Source organism: Nesoenas mayeri, assembly GCF_963082525.1.
Source record: "Nesoenas mayeri genome assembly, chromosome: 5".
Classification (NCBI taxonomy): Eukaryota; Metazoa; Chordata; class Aves; order Columbiformes; family Columbidae; genus Nesoenas; species Nesoenas mayeri.
The window spans coordinates 59840141-59856680 of NC_137548.1; the positions used below are offsets into that span (position 1 = coordinate 59840141).

At 41.6% G+C, this 16540-nt stretch overlaps 1 protein-coding gene across 5 annotated transcripts in view; it reads left to right on the forward strand.

The window, feature by feature from the left end:
• The first annotated feature begins 11529 nt into the window (after nucleotides 1–11529).
• BMAL1 (basic helix-loop-helix ARNT like 1) overlaps nucleotides 11530–16540 on the forward strand; it is a 55829-nt gene continuing 50818 nt past the window's right edge. For 4 of the 5 annotated variants that reach the window (XM_080345751.1, XM_080345753.1, XM_080345754.1 and 1 more), the window contains exon 1: nucleotides 11630–11756. The gene's annotated coding sequence lies outside the window, so the exon portion shown is untranslated. Of the gene's footprint in view, nucleotides 11598–11629; nucleotides 11757–16540 lie in introns of those variants that run through there. The other variant, XM_080345752.1, reaches the window with a different exon arrangement.

Here is a 16540-nt window from a genome sequence, read left to right on the forward strand (position 1 = left end):
TTAGCTGAATTAATGAATTACACATTCACTGTTTCTCACATGTATGATCTGCTATTTCACCATACTACCATCTGTTTTCCCCATTTACCCCAACTGTTTTTCAAGTCTTCATAAAATTTTAATTGTAGGATCAGGTTATTGCCATGAACAATGAAGATACTCTCTGGACAATGTTTTATTACAACTATTTGTCATCTTACTTAAATCTTCAGTTTCAGAGCTACCTTGTAAACGGTTGCAGATACGCTCAGTTAAGGGTACATTAATTACATTAATTATTTTAAATTTTGTTATTATGTCTATGGAAATCTTTAACTCCTGTACTTGAACTGTAACATTCTAACTGGGATAAAATTTGAAGAAATCCCATTGTGCCATTCTTGAAATTAATTGTATAGATGAAATACTATGCATTATGGGCTTTCAATAAAATAACGTTTTCCAAGTGCCTAAATATTTCTTTTTAATTGGAACAGCTTCCTATGCAGCTTAAATGCTTTCAAGAATATTACTTCTGTATTTATTTTGCTGGTACAGTATCTGGCTACTAGAACCCACTCCTAATGAGACTTATTACTGCATTATACTAATTACTACAATACCAGTAATATATTAGAAATACTACACAAAAATATAGTTTATTACAAAATCGAAATGGGTTCCATAGGGTAACATGAGACGTAACTCATAGCAGAATGCATTTCTAGTGCTCCAAGAGAGTCTTGGCTACACTTCATATTTCAATTTTGCTTTGAGTAATATTTGGGAACTCATTAAGTTAATATTAATGAGAAATATTGAATGCAACAGGTAGAAATATTTGAACAGAGGCCAAGTAATACAAGTCTGGGTTTTTTTTGTTAGTGGCAAAAACTTCATATTGATTAATTAATATAATTACTGATTAAATTAAACTATTATTTTTGGCATTTTAGCCTTTTATCCTCTGAACCTCAAGCTAATACCTAATATCACAAACAAAATGACAACATGAAAAAAGAATGAGGTGTACCGTAACAGAACACTGGCAGAAAAAGCATGACAATGATTTGCATTTTTATCTTGTATTTCAGTGAAGAATCTTGAGAGGCTTTAAAAATATTAAAATAGGTGCATTGAAGCAATACCCAAAATGAAGTAATATTACTCCCATTTAACTACAAACAAACAAAAGGTCACAGACCCAGATTCAGAAATGTCTAAGTAAATAATTCACTTTGAAAATAAAGGATTTGGTCAAAAGTAACTTCAGGAGCCTGTGGATCTCTTCCCCTGTGTCCTAGGCACGAGATCACTCTATACCTTTTAGCATGGGTAGTAAATATTTCCTTACTAAACAGGTATGTACTACTAAAATCCAAATGGACCCTAATTGTGCCTTGTAAATGACAATCTGGGAACACTGGCAATCTTTCAGCTCTTCTTGTGGACTGCATTTCATTACTCACTAATAACTTGATCTGCATACTCACAGATACTGTCTTTGGCTTGAACAATAGCTTTGCATCCAGTTCCCAATGCAACACATAAAAACCTGAAAGAAATGCACCAGAACATTTCCTTCTTTCACCAAAGACTTGATCCAAAGATCACTTAGGGGATCTTGCAATTGACTTAATGAGATGTAGAGCAGATTTCTAAAAAGCAGACATTAAACTCATGATTTCAGCAACATATATGCTCTAATAAATATATTTTTCTACCTTTACTAATCCTTTCACATTGGCATTTATAGATGCAGTATATCTCCTATTTTATTCATAGATTTTGAAGTCATGTAACCAATAGCTGGTATTAATAAACAACACATTAAAACTGTCATTAAAATATGGAGTAAAAGCAGCCTGATGAAACTGCACTTTTACTGGTCATATTATATTTAAGTAACATTGTAGTAGGGATGATATAGGTCTTATCTATGAGAGGCTTAGCATGTTCCAAGACAAAATTAAAAGGATTATACAGGAAAAACTGCACTACTTTATACCATCAACATAATTAAGTATGACACAACCTAAGGATCATGCGAGCAATCCCAGGGAAAGTCAAAATAATTGGCTACTCCAAGCTGCTACTTCCAACTTGGAGTTTGAATTAATTAAAAGATCAAGTCTAAAATAACAGTGGAAAGCCACCTATCTAAAAGGTCAATTACTCTCCTAAAAAATCAGAGAAGACTTTTAGCACTGAATTTCTTTTCATGGAAGGGAAAGAGCTTTATGTATCATACCAACTCAGAGAGAGAGGCAGGCTCAGTGGGGTTCAGCTCACTGGCCCACACAGCCTGCAGGGGGAGCACATGAACAACCACTGACAGGATTTTATTTTGTTGGGTGTTGCAAGATTGTCATGAAATTAAGACTCCTGTAATCTCATCCATTGCTTCTCAGTCTCTGGTTTGTATGTTGATGTGTAGGACACCTGAAGATGACACAAACCTTTCAAATAAACATAGACAACTTCCCACATATCCAATGAATCAAAGAAATGGTGAGGGAAATAAACATAGTAAATTAATATACAGAGTATCCTAAATTTCATTAGCTTTCTGTAAAAATAATTGAAGTAATACTGGGCAAGAAGTGCAATGGACCACTGGTATTTAAAAAAAAAAAAAGGCAGCAAGTTTTTGTTTGTTGAGTAAATATGTAAATATAAAATATGCTGACTAATATATCCTGGAGAAACCTGCAGCACACAGAGGAAGTCACAACCACCTGTTTAGACTTTACCACCTGCGCTGCCCTGGGCCCGTAAGGCAGCCTTCAGCAGCACCGAGCAGTCATGTGCCCTCTGCTCACTCCAACCGACTGACTCCGTGTTCACGCTGCACTATCACACTTCCAGGAAACTTCTCCAGGACTGACTTAAGAACAGTGTGATTATTACCCAAACTGGTCTTCCTATTCCCTTCTTTGCTTGTCTTCAAACACATGTTCATGGATGGGTGGGCAGGTTTATGCTGTGTCTAAAATTAATAGTATAACGGGTCACTTTCATGCTCTTTCTGATCCCCCAGTGTTGAAGAATATGGTTTTCCTCTTCATGCTGTCTGACAATTAGTGTTTTTTTCAGAAGTTAGAAGAAAAACTAATGGCTTGCAGAGAATACAAAAATACTTTATATTAGTAGAAATAATTCTGTAAAGGCTCTAATTTTGAGATTTGTGGGCAGATATGGAAATACAAACATCAGATGGATATCCAAGAAGCACAATATACAATAACAGTTAAAATTTAAGCCACTCCCAGTGACATGCATATAATTAATAATCATATTTCTGTAGTCACTGAAGTGGGTGTGGAGAGGGTGGGACCTGTATCAGATGTAGTAGTTTTGCTTCAAGTACACATTTACTGCAACGTAATAAGGTCAAGATGTATGTTTGGAAAGACTCGTGGCAAACTTCATTTCATGTGACTTGCAGACTCAGAAGCACGTACTACACAGAGGAAAAAGCAAGCTGGAACTCTGGGCTCCCTCTTGAAGATCAGTCAGTCCGCATCGTTCTGGGGCTGCAGTTGTCTGGGCAACTGCAGGAGAAACAAGTGGTCAATCCAAGTCCAGCAAGAAAGTGGAGCTGAAGGACTGTGTGAAAACACTATGAGGCAGAATCTCCTGGCTGCTACTCCTGGTGAAGCAGTGGAAACTGAAGTCCCCCTGTTTTCCTTCATTAAATCCCTCCCATTAAAACCCAAGAGACTGTAGCAACAGTCCTGGTGAGAATCCATTTAGTGTGACATTGCTGCTTAACATTTTAACAGCCAAGGTCAGCTAAACATACAAAACACAATGGGTGATTTTTCACTCATGCGTGAAATAAAATGTCCAAAGAAAAGTAGCTGTCTACCTTTCCTAACCAAGTTTTGCTGCCGGAAAAAGACTCATATTGCCCTGTGTGCTCACCAGTGTGACATCCTGGTACCTTCCAGCTTCAGTTCTCACCCTTCACACCCGCTGGTGCGCAGCTCCTGAGCACGCAAGGCAGGCACTGACATCCAGGCTCCAGGGCTCATGTGGCCCAGGGCTGGACAGCGAAGATGGGGAAGACAGGGACAAGCTGGCTGGGCAGGCAGCTCCACTTCATTTGGTGTACGAGGGTCCAATGCCTGCCATACCTCAACAGTGCCCATATTTTGTCCTTTCTTCTCATCAATCTTTTTCCCAAGCATTCTCAGGAGCAGGAGTCTTCAGCTTCTGTCATGACTATTTCGTCATGTGCTTAGAGCCGACTGGGATTTAAAATCCACAAAGATGGAAAAGACTTTCCTTTTCGCATGAAAACATACATGAAGCCCTAGGACTTCACAGCAATAAGCAAACTACGTGATAATTGCTAGATTCTGGAATTAGGTTGCAACTTGGCATCCATCTCATACTTGTGCAATGTGCATATTTCCAAGTTAATCTAAATCATGTATGTAGCTTGTCTTTGTACATAATTAATTAACACATACTGTCTTTTCTGTTATTTGTGCTAGTCACTGGAATTTATCCCCAACATACGTTACTATGGATTCCTTTTTGTTGCCTTTTTCAGTCACTGAAATGGCACATCTATTTTATGGCATATGCTGTAGAGATCTATATAGAGATATTATCACATCACATCACAGCAAAAGTTACTGTGGACTAACATGAATTATGTTGATACACTGAACTTTTTTTAACAGTAAATGGACAGAAAATGCACATGGGAAAATCCAACACACTAAGATGGAATATGAGTGACTGAGCACAACTATGAGAATAGATTTTACAGGATTATGTTAAGTAACCTTTAGATTGTAAAGATGTCAGCTAACGTAAAACTCTAATGTACCAGCTGCTGTCCAAAATGAAATGAAAGTCCCCATGCTGAGCAGCCTTAAAATAGAGCAGCTGATGAGTAAGATGGTATCTCTTATATAAACTTCACATTTCATGCACTAAGACTTTGCACTGTCAAATATTTCTGAGGTTGCTATTTCCATGAAAAATCTGCAGCAGAACAAAAGCATCAAACTGTTTGACTTTTCAGGCTTTAAAATGAAGTTGTTGTTTCATGCCACGTAGAAACTCCCTTCGAGTCTGCTTTGTGATTCATGAGTCTGGCTGAACAACTTTCCTGGAACTCAGAAGGAGAGGGAAACCTTCCCTAAGTACTTCCTGTCTTTCTCCATGTGCTGATCATGCAAGACGGAGTCCTCCCACCTTCCCCATTTACAACACGGCAGGCACACCTACTGGTTGATATACTCATGAGCCTCAGAAGCAGTTTGCTTTTGCTCTGGTTTTAAAATAGCATGCACGTTCTCTGGCAACAAAAATGTTGTTTGTCTAACATTAATATTTATCAAAACTACTAATTGTCTGTAGACCATGGAGAAATCATGGCTCACTGGAAACATAGAAGATGCGTTTGCTCTTTCTCTTTAAAAGATGGTTCCTGTCTACAGCTAATCACAATTTTGAAAGCATGTTATCTTAAAACGCTGTCAGGAGTACAGAAGCATGTAATGTTGAGGGGAAGTACAACCTATGTCACATGCTTAACCTCGCAGACCTTACTCCAAGTGCCTCATGGAATCAGTATGAAAACAAGGCCAAATTTTCACTGTGTAAGAATTTCGCAAAAACTTCACAATAATATCTAGTATATTTACAAGATGAAACGCCAAAAAATAAAATAATTGTCTCACTGACATATAGCCCGTCAATCTGGAAGTCCTAAAGGAATGGATCCAAATTACACTGTCTTCTAATAAAACCATGGCTTGTTAAGCTTTTATTAGAGTTATCAACACTAACTGAAAAGAGAATCAAGCCCCTAATTTTTAAATACTTCACAGCTTCTTTTTACTATGCATCCTAAGCATCATTTGCTTTGTATTTGGAAAACAACTAAAATGTTTTGTGTAACTGACATGAAAAAATAACCAGAGGTGCTGAGTGGCTTACCAAACTGTTGAGAAGGCTGCCAGCGAGGTACTTCAGTTCTAATTGTGGCTTTGTGTCTGACTTAGTATGTGGGTGTAACCCCAGCCAACTCCTTTAATCTCCAGGCCTGTTTTTCCAATCTGTAAAAGGAGAGATATTATACTTCTGTAATTAATACAGTCTGTGACTGTTAATTAGTTTAAAAAAAAAAAAATTACTCTTCAAATAGTTCAATGACATTTACAGTTCCAGCTATCCCTTTCTGTTCAAGTGATTCTACTTATTTACCCCTTAAAACAAGCAAATCAAGGCTGTTTGAAAAGCTTCCTCTGTTCATCTCATTATCGAAAGGAAAACTTGTTTTGTTTTCTCACTGATTCTTAACCTCATTTCAAATCAAAGCTCCATATGTACTGCCTTGCTCTGGCTATTCTGTGAAATTTAGCTTACAGATTTGATAGATTTTGTTATTCTTAAAGGAAGCTTTATTCTGATAAGAAATTAAGCTTTGCCCTACTGCAGTGGAGTGTTGTTTCTCTCCTGAAACGCAGCAGCTAATGCCTAGCAGATCTATTTTGCAGTGTTCTAAAAGAAAGATTACCTTTCTCATACCATTGTTCAGGTGAAGGTGCCACCACTCATAAGGATATAAGATTGATAAGAAAAATAAAAAGAGCTATCCAAGCTATAGCTTTCCTTGCCAGTAAGAAACAGATCTGTCCTATTCAAAGATCCAGTTGTCAACGGACCACTCAAAATTGTAAAACCCCCTACCAAGAAATGGTAATAAAACTCTACCCCAAGTCTTCATGTCCTCAACGAATCTTGAAGAAATGCAGCCAGCAATTTCAAGAGTGTCTTTGCTCTAATTCTAACAAAACGGCTTTTTTGGGGTGGAGTGCAGGCAGGGCAAGAATCTCCCACAAGCTAAATCTGGGTTTATGCAAGATGCATTAAAAAAAAGAAAGTAATATGGTGTTGAACCAAAGTTACTCCAAAAATGACAGAGCTTTTTTTAATCAACAAAAATGGTAACTAAAACTTTAGTAAACATTTTAATAAATTTTAGAAAAATGCAAAAAAAAAAGAGTATGAAGACAAGCCCCTAATGGAAAAATGTTGTTATTTGAAAAGGCTCTAGGCTTCATGATTTTTTATTAAAATACTTTATTTACTAAAATTTTATTAACATATTTTAAATTCTTATCTCTCTTTCTAGTTCGTATTTCCAGTCTCTGAAAAACCAACTAAATTGCATGTATTTTTAATGAAGTAAAAACTCTTAAAGTACTTTGACCTCCGTTAAGTTGAATACAGATAAAGATAGAAATTCTTTGTCCTGAGCTGTCCATAAAGATTGACAAAGATATTGCACAGAAGTACTTAGAATTTCTTTATGCTTTGGCTTTAGCCTCATTTTCCTCATTAGATTCTTCTTCCTGTTCTTGTCATGCTGGCAGATATTGGATTGCCAACTTTTGTGAGCTCCTATTGAGTCTCAGAATATTAATTGGTGTTTTTAGAGACCATGGGGCTGAAATCAATGGGTTGTATAAGAATATTCTCTTGTTGTCTGAAACAAGCTTCTAGCCCTTGAAATTATGACAAAGGTTGGGAGGACAAAGAACGGATTTTTAAAAGCTCGGAAGGAAGCAGGCATATGAAAAAGTCAACATCTATTTCTTTAGATTTATGATTTTTAATGCTCTAATTTGGAAATGTTGTGGTAGGAGGTACAGTATTTAAAGTAACAAGGGTTTACACAAACAAAACCAGAAAAAACTTATAGTTCCCTGGCTTAGGTGTTGTAATAACTCAAGAATTTGAAGAACCTTGAAAAGAATGAGTGCGCAATAGCTCATCAAGACAAAACTTCTGTTTTAAAGAGGTTTGAGCCAGCCACACATGAGATGTGACAGACTAAAGTAAAGGAACCACCACTGCGAGGGTTTTTGCATCAGTCTGCAACCAGTTCAAGCCACGGTTTCCAGTTTCTTCTGCCTTCATAGCTGGGTTGAAACATGGCACCAGCTTTGTCTAACAGGATGAGCAATATGACTGTCTCTGGGTTTTTTAAAATATAGACAGAAAAAGAAATCCAGGTATTCGAGTTATTAAGTCTTTCTATGAGTGATGACTTCTCCTGCTGCAGGTAAGTTCACAGCTTGCATATCAAGAGTCAAACAAAGGAAGAGATTGGATAAAAGCATAAGATAGGCAAGGTAATATTGCATATCTGAAAACCTATAAAGAAAAAGCAGCTGTTTAAAATGCTGTAAAGCAGCTGGATCCATGGTTAGGTGCCTAAATAAACAGCACATTTTGGACATATTTTGGAAGACATTAAAAAATAAGCTTGTAAAATACTGTCTCCAAACTATTTTACAAAAACTCAAGCTCCAAAGACTCAGAGATTTGTGTCCCCCTGTATCTCTAATTGGGGTCATGAATCATGTTTCAGAGAAAACAAATCTAAAACATCAAAGGACTAATTTGGCAGGTTACTTCTGAACATCTGTTGTTGTTCCATAGATATATACATATGTATATATGGGACTGTTTGAAAGCAATCCCCGTAAAAAAATCACAACAAATAAAACCAACAATACCACCACAAACAACTCCCCCAAAAAACAACCAAGCAACCAACAAAACCCCAAACAACAACAACAAATAACACCCACCCTACCAGTTTCTTGGTTATCATTTAAGAAACTAGATTCCTTTTTGTGCATGTAACCAGATGTGTAGAATATAAAAATAATTAAAAATTACAGATTCTAAAGTGAAAACACTGACACGCAGCCTTATTGTTCCTTATGTAGGCTGCATGCAATGAAGATCATACCCACTACTCTTCTTGACATGAAGTCAAAACCCTAGGATCAGGAAAGCAGTTACTGTAGCATTCAGATGCGAATATAGTAAAGAAAATCAACCATTTGGAACACAGGCTAGTTGTTCCAATATTCTATTAATATAACACAGTTTTCAGTAGAATCCCCACGTAGCACACTCTCTTCCTGTTCTTAAGTCATAATTTTAAGCCGCAAAGGAGTCTAAATTCTGTTGTTTAAACGTGCTGTAACCATTAACATATGAACATAGCTAAGGAGGCAACTAAATTTCTACTTAAGAGTTGATCAAATGAGGAAATGCTTTCACTATTGTATCAGACATGCCTGTGTACAGTGCCCTGAGCAGAGCACACAACCTGAGCCGCTTTCTCTACCAGGTTCCACAATTTGGGATCTGATCTCAGTTTCAAGTACTGTCCTTCAAGGAGAAAGTATCTCACCTCTGCTCAAGCCTAACCTCTTCTATTTGCTTTCTGTGTTTAGAAGGGTGATACAAACTCTTGTCTGGCAACAATAGCTGAACTGAGGTCTTGTTAAACTTCAAACTGTAATTTCTTAGCTCTGCAGTGATAAACTTCACATTCTGAAAATTTTAAAATATAATAGTTGCCTGTAAGATGCCTACTGGCCTACAAAGAGACTTTCCCTGCATTGAAATTAAAATCTATTTTAATGAAAGTAACAGAATAGGATTGATATGTATCATCATATGCTGAAAATCAGAATTTGATTAACCAGATGCTGTTATTTTCTTTAATATCTCATGAATAGAAACTACAGTATAAAAACAATTGAAAACAATCATTTACTGGGAAATATGACATATGGCCCTCTAAGCTGCTTTCCTACGGAAATAGCTAAAGATGGTTACTCTTGGCATCATTTCCTACAACATTCTCTGGGCTCATTAAACAGACAGTATGTGATTGAGTCCATAAGGAAGATTGTTTCTACAGGTGGGTAGAAACAATGATGAAAACTACAAAGACTTGTGAGAAAGAAGTAGTCAAGGAGACTTCTCCACCTCCATAACTTCTGTGCACTAAACCATAGCCGCACCACTAAAACAGTTGCTGAAAAAAAAAAAACCCAAAAACATTTTCCCTTTTTTCTTCATGGTATACATTTCCATCTCACTAATATGCAGTATTTCATTTAACCTGTTCTGCTGGAGGGTTTTTCCTTGAGTAGGAATATCCTGATGTGAACAGGAATCTTGCTTCCAGCAGGGGCCACTTGTTGCCTGTGTTTAGTCCCAGTTCAGTCAGGTGGAAACCAAACCTTAATGCTGTCACGGGATAAGCTCACGTTCTGTGATAGTGGATTGGAATAACCACAACCACACTGTGATGTGATAATGTTGCAATCCAAGCTTCTCCAGTGATATTATACTAGTAAATGTAAACCAAACATTTGTGATGCGGCATCACAGGACAGGAAATGTTAAGACAATTATAATGTGGCAATAATGATCTGATGTGGCAATAACACAATCACGTTTAGCAAATATTTGCATTTGAAAGCAGCTATGCTGTGATTATGTTCTTGCAACACATCCCCTCTACGTGCTAGCGCTGTTGCGTGGATTATCTAAATTTAGACCATAACAGGGTGCAGTAGGTGACTTCGCTGTCCCATCACTGGCCTTTTCCACATGCTGAATAAAGTACCACTGTGTACGGCATCAGCATCACCCGATTACAGTGGGAAACGATGAAGCATTCATGGTAGTGGAACTGATGGCAGCATCACACATGTGCTGCTGAGACGTCCTGATGGGTTCTGTGAGGCTGTTGTGCGAGGACTCACAAAAGCGTGTGATGCAACATCAGCTTACTGATCTGATACCGTGTAGAAGCACACATTTGGGTTGGAAGGGACCTTCAAAGGCCACCTAGCCCAACCTCCCCCTGCCATGAGCAGGGACTTCTTCACCCAGATCACGCTGCTCAGAGCCCCGTCCAGCCTGGCCTGGGATGTTTCTAGGGATGAGGCACCTCTTTGGGCAAGCCTCATTGTAAAATATTTCTTCCTCATATCTAGCCTGAATTTCCCTTTTAGTTTAGAATCATTACCCCTTGTGCTGTCAATCCATCAATCCATGGATCCAGCTGAAGTGGTGGCGAGGTAAAAGCCACACACCATCACTAGGTGATGATGGCAGGATGAGCGAGGGAAGGAGTCCATGTCAGCTGGCGCCCAATGCCAGCAGGACATGACCAGGTGACGGGACCCCCCACCCCGGCTAGGAACAGCCCCTGGTCCCCAGTCCGAGCACCGTGGCCCGCAGGCCTGCGGCCCCAAACCGGGCCGGGCGCTGGCCCCGAAGCTTTGCCGCCCAGGGGAGGCGAGGCCTAGGCCCGGGCAGCCGCCTGCCGCCCAGGGCAGTGCCGTCACGGCCCAGGCCGATGTCACACGAGTGACGCAGAACCACAGGCGAGCCCCAGCAGCAGCACCGAGGCTGAGACAGAGCCGGAGAGAGCTCCGGGGGGAAGCTGCGGCCGCCATGGGAAACCACCACCCGCCCAACACCATCCCCACCACATCCGGGTCCCGGGCGGCGACTAACGGCCCCGCCGCCGCGACCCCCTCCGCCAATCAGCTCCGCCCCTGGCCGGGGGGCGGGATCAAAACTCCCAGCCGCCTTTCCGATTGGCTGTTACTCCAGGAGAGCCCGGAGATTAGCTGCCGTTCAGGAGGGCGGGCGTTGCCCGCTTGCTGGCTGGCCATTGGGCAAGGCCGCCGGGGAGCCGCTCGCCCGTTGGCGGGCGAGCGCGTCCGGTCCGGGGCCGGAGGAGGGTGCCATTGGCTGGAAAGTAGGTTAGTGGTGCGCCGTTGGGTGGCAAGCCAGGCGGAAAGTAGGTCAGGGACGGGGGCTCCTGCGCCGGGCGCCGCTCCGGGCGTGCAGCGCGTTGCCGAGGGACGGCGACCCCCTCCCCCCCGGGGCGCGGCGCGCAGAGGGGGCGCGCGGAGCTCGCGGTGAGCCGTTAACGGGCGAGGGGCGAGCGCTGGGGGGGCGCTAACGGGCGGGGGGCTGCGGGGGGAGGGCGGCCCCCGGCCCGGCCCGGCCCGGCCCGGGAGACGGCGCCCCCCGGAGGGCGGGGGGAGGCCGGTGAGTGGCCCCCTCGGGCCGCCAGCTCGCCGGAGCTGCCTCGTCCGGCAGGCCGTGCCCCGGAGGGGTGGGGGGCTGCGGCTTCTCCTGTGGGAGGGGGCTGGACAGGGAGCGGGGGGACCCGCGGCGGCAGAGCCGGGCTGTGTCCCTTGGAGCCGGGGCCGGGGCGGGGGGCGCGGACGGAGCGGCCCCGCTACCGGCTGTGTCGGTGTGACAGGAGCCGGAGGTGACAGGGCGGCCGCTTGCAGCCGGGCCCGCTGCCGGCGCGGCGGCTCGTCCGGACCCCGAGGGCAGAGCTGGGGCCGGCGGTCCCGCTGTCCCTGGAGCCCCGGCTCGGCGGAGCGGGAGGAAAGGGGCAAACCGGGGGGTCTGCGAGCTCGGGGGAGGCGATGCCGGGCTGGTTCCTCCTGCCGGGGTTGGGTTGGCCTCCGCAGGGCTCTGGAGGCTGAGGTGAGTCCCTGGGCAGAGATGCCGGTGCCCCTTCCTCCGCACCAGGAATGGGTCCCTTCGACCTCCCTCCCGCACTGACCCCTTGGGTCTTTTTCTGTGATAAAGTCCGCTTTAGGTGAGGCCCGAGCGGTGTGTTAAACCCCCAAATGATGCTGGTAGTTGGAAATTTCTATGGGTTGTGACTCTGTTGTGTGAGGCCAGTCCTACCTGTAGGCAGCCAGAGCCACCATCCAGTCCCACAGCTGGGGGCTTCTTCACTTCCCAATCGTGCACCTCAGTGACCTGGATGCTTCATGGTGAACCCCGGGTTTCTGAGGCTGTCCTCTGTCCTCCTGTCTTTCCTGCTTCTGTGGCTTCTCAGGCTGTTTTTGACAGCTGTATGTGCATCTCTGCTGTCAACAGGAGAATGAACATTTCAATAGTGAATGTAGAATACTGGGAGCATTAAGGTGGCTTCCCAAGATCAGGATTTTGTGCTTGGGAAGGCAGGGAAATCAGTTTGCATTTTTAATTGCTGAGGTTTCTGTTACTCCAGTGCCTCTATTGTAACAGTTTTGTAAAGATTTTAGTGCTTGAAAACAACGGTGAAGAAACAAGTGGGTGTGTTTTCTTGCTTTTGAAGCAAAAATGCTTCCAGCAATTTTTAAGTATTTTCTTAGTATCTGAGGTAGACAGGGTCAACTGCAGAAAGAGGTCATAGCTTTAAACAGTTTTGAGTCTTATCTCTTTACAAACTTCATTCAGCCTTTAAGTAGAATCTTCTTCAAAATGCTGGTTCTTGAACATTCAAAATGAAAACACATTTTCATTTTTTTTAATAGGTTAGTATTAAAGTACCTGTCCTGCCTGTTTAGTATATCTTTTATCAAAAAGAGTTTAAATGGGAGCAACTGGTAATACACAGGCTGTAGCTAAGTTTGGAAGGGAGAAAAGAAAGGTTGTTTGTGTTAATTAGCTATTAATACTGGCTAACTGTCTCTGTACATGGTCTTGCAGAAGGCTGAGGCTAAACTCTGCCCTCAAAAGAATGTATGTTTTGTATGCTCTAGGAATATGCAAATGTTAATAGCTATTTGAAGTGTCGGAAGCTGTAGCCCTCTCATCTGAATGTTCTAAACCACAGCTGCCTATTAAGGGGAAAGTCTTTATTACTTGTGAGTTTTGTGGGTTTTTATTTCTCATGACCATTCATGGTTTTTTATGCCTACTTGTAGAAACAGAGTGTGTAAAATAACCCAATAATATATTGTGGTTATAGATTAATATGCTGTTTTATGCCATGTTCTCTTCCACACTGCGCTTTTCCATTTTCTATCTGCATGACAGTTGTGGTATATGGTCCTTTGTAGACTCAAAGTCTGTAAAAGTACATTAGGACGCTGCCCAGACAAGAAAAAATACTGCAGAGAACCTGAGGATAGCTGTTGTTTTGTTCTTCTCTACAAGGCCCTTTTTGGGCTGTAGCTGGGATTCCACAAAGCCAGAACTGAAGTTGGGGCCTGACCAAGACGCTGTCACCACCTGCTGCCATGAGACCTGCTATATCCGGGGACCATTGCTAAGAATTGATCAGGAAGGTGATGTTTGTAGGGGCAGTTTGTTGGAGATCTTTTTTTTTGTCTTCAAATACCTGCTCTCAAAGATTCTTTTGAGAAACCAGGAGTAGGAATGAGCGAACATTCATGGTATTTACTTGGCAGAGCTTAAGGTTACACGCAGTTCCTTAACACCGTGCAAGACTATGATGGCAAAGCTGAGACTTCATGTGATAGCTGCAGTCTGAGCGCTGCAGATGAGTAAGACCATTTTTCAAACTGAATTGATATCAAGAATGCTGGAAGCACCAAGAGACATGTAGGTTAATTGGTTTAGATGAACACAGAAGTGCTGTGTTTTCATGCTCAAATTCAGTATTTTAAACTGTTGTCAGCAAAGAACCAATTGTCCGTGTGATTAAATTTTGACAGGAGGTGCAGGAAAACCTGGAGGAATACATTGTTGTTAAGTAAAGCAAAGTGAATTTGGGGCATCCCTCAGTGGCCCTCTTTTTTAGTTTTGTAACTTGTATGCTTTTCATTTTTAACCTTTATCATCAGTTTTGTCCATAGTTCTGCTTTTGAAAGAGGGACAAAAAGTAGTAAAACCCAGCTAGCTGTATCCTCAAGTATTAGAAAATTTAAAGTTCTCAGAAGCTAGTTGTCATCAGTAAAAGATGTGTAAAGGCGTATAATATGCAAATGACTGCAAAGAGAAGTCCAAAATAAATACATATTTTAAGCTCACGTAGCTTCCTTGTTTTCAGTAAGTTTACAGAATGCAAAGAATTCTTCTTATTTCTTTGTTTAATGCATTAAACATGGTTTGAAATTCTATTTTTGGATGTCGTCATACTTGGAAAACTTGAGACTACAATAATTGCTTTTGTTACACGTAGCAACTGAGATGATACTGACTGGCACTCAGCATCAACTCTTGCACTCAGTTGCTGAAAGCTCTGCTTGATCAGCCTACAGAAATTAAAGTCTGTGTTTTGGAGGTGCTTGAAGATGCAAATAAGGTGTTTTGTGGAACTGTCAAAAGTGGTGAAAGAACTAGCGATCTGGGGCTCTGTCTTTTTAAAAAGCAGAGGTGTAGCCTGCGCATTTTGTGTGTGTGTATGTATGTAGTAGTCTGGCATTGCAGTAGTAACTATGTTCCAGGTTTAGTTAGATCAAATGCAAACTGGTGACTTGCATATTCCTGTGGTGTTATGTAGGTGAAACTCAAGACGTTGAAACAAAACACAAAATGGGAATGCTTTTCTTTTTAAGAGTTGGTATATTGAGTTACTTAGTCTATTTAAGTTTTGTTTGCACCTTTTTTAGGGTGGGGGCGGGGAAAGGAAGAGATCCCAGTTGTAGTTATCAAATTGCGTGTGTGTGTGGAGGAGGAAGAGATCCCAGTTGTAATTGTCACATTGTTTTTATCTGTGTTTAGTCACTTTCAATATTGTCAGATAACCTGTGGTGTATATTGAGTTGAACTTTACATTGAATAACGTGGATATCAAGGTGAATAGCTCTCTGGCATAAACTGCATATTGCACCTGCCTTTTTTTACCGCAGTTCGTTGGAAAAATGCAGTGAGGCTACTTATCCAAGGCCCAGACTTCATCTCCTTGGAAACCTGATCTTTTACCAGATGTTGAGAAATGTAATTTCTTTTTTAATCCATTCTGTAGAACACAGATCAAAACAGCGTCTTCAGACTTCAGTAGTCTGGAGTATTCATTAACTGAAAAAATAGTCTGACATTTCAGTCGTTGTTTGATCGATAGTTTCTGTTGCATTTTATATTGTTTCAGATTTATTTTGGACATTGAAGTTCCCGTAGTGGTTGTATAGTTTAATTCAATTGAAGAAATGGCTGATAATGTCTTCACGTTTACAGGACTGTTTGTGTTCCCTGCCCCTTCCTTGCCTGCAAGGATTCCTCTTTCTTCTCTATGCTCAGGTTATCTTCTCTCCCTTGCAGCTGCAAAAAGACATTTCTCAGCCCAGGCATACAGAATTTGTAACCTTTTGAGTCTCCTGCCATTTGAGAAGCTGTTATTCAATGTCCCCTCTGATGTCACACTTCTAGGTCAGCTGCTGGTGTCAGAACAACTTGTGACCCTGAGCTGAAGCCATGCTGTAGTTCAGCAGGTTGGTCTTCTGTAGGAATGGTGCCAATAGACTACTTATAGAGCAAGAAGTATCGTTGGCAGAACTTTAGGATGGTAAAATAGCAGCCACGTTTCTCGTGCTCTAAGATGTTGATGTTCTCTACTAACGTTAAGGAAACCCATTCATATGAATAGAAGCAGTTGAGGAAGACAGTTGTAGTTCTCATGTTTGCTTTGACAGTATTTTCCTTGCAATTGCTAGTAGGCTTTATTTTCCACAGGCACCAGGGGACTTAGTGGCGCCTTGTGTGAATGAAGTAGCAAATGTATCACTAAATCCTTAACAGTCCTTCCTTGGCGTGGCTGGGATGGAAATACATCTTCACCCTGGGAAGGATGTTTGGCAGTTCTTGAGCAGTGTACATTGGCATCGTGTCTCTCCAATCACTTTAATAGGAAGGCATTTTATAGCAAGTCATATAGGCTTATGCAATTTCAGCCATTTGACTTAGTTCCTTTCTGTGTCAGCTAAAAATAAGTTAATGGAAAGCCTGTATT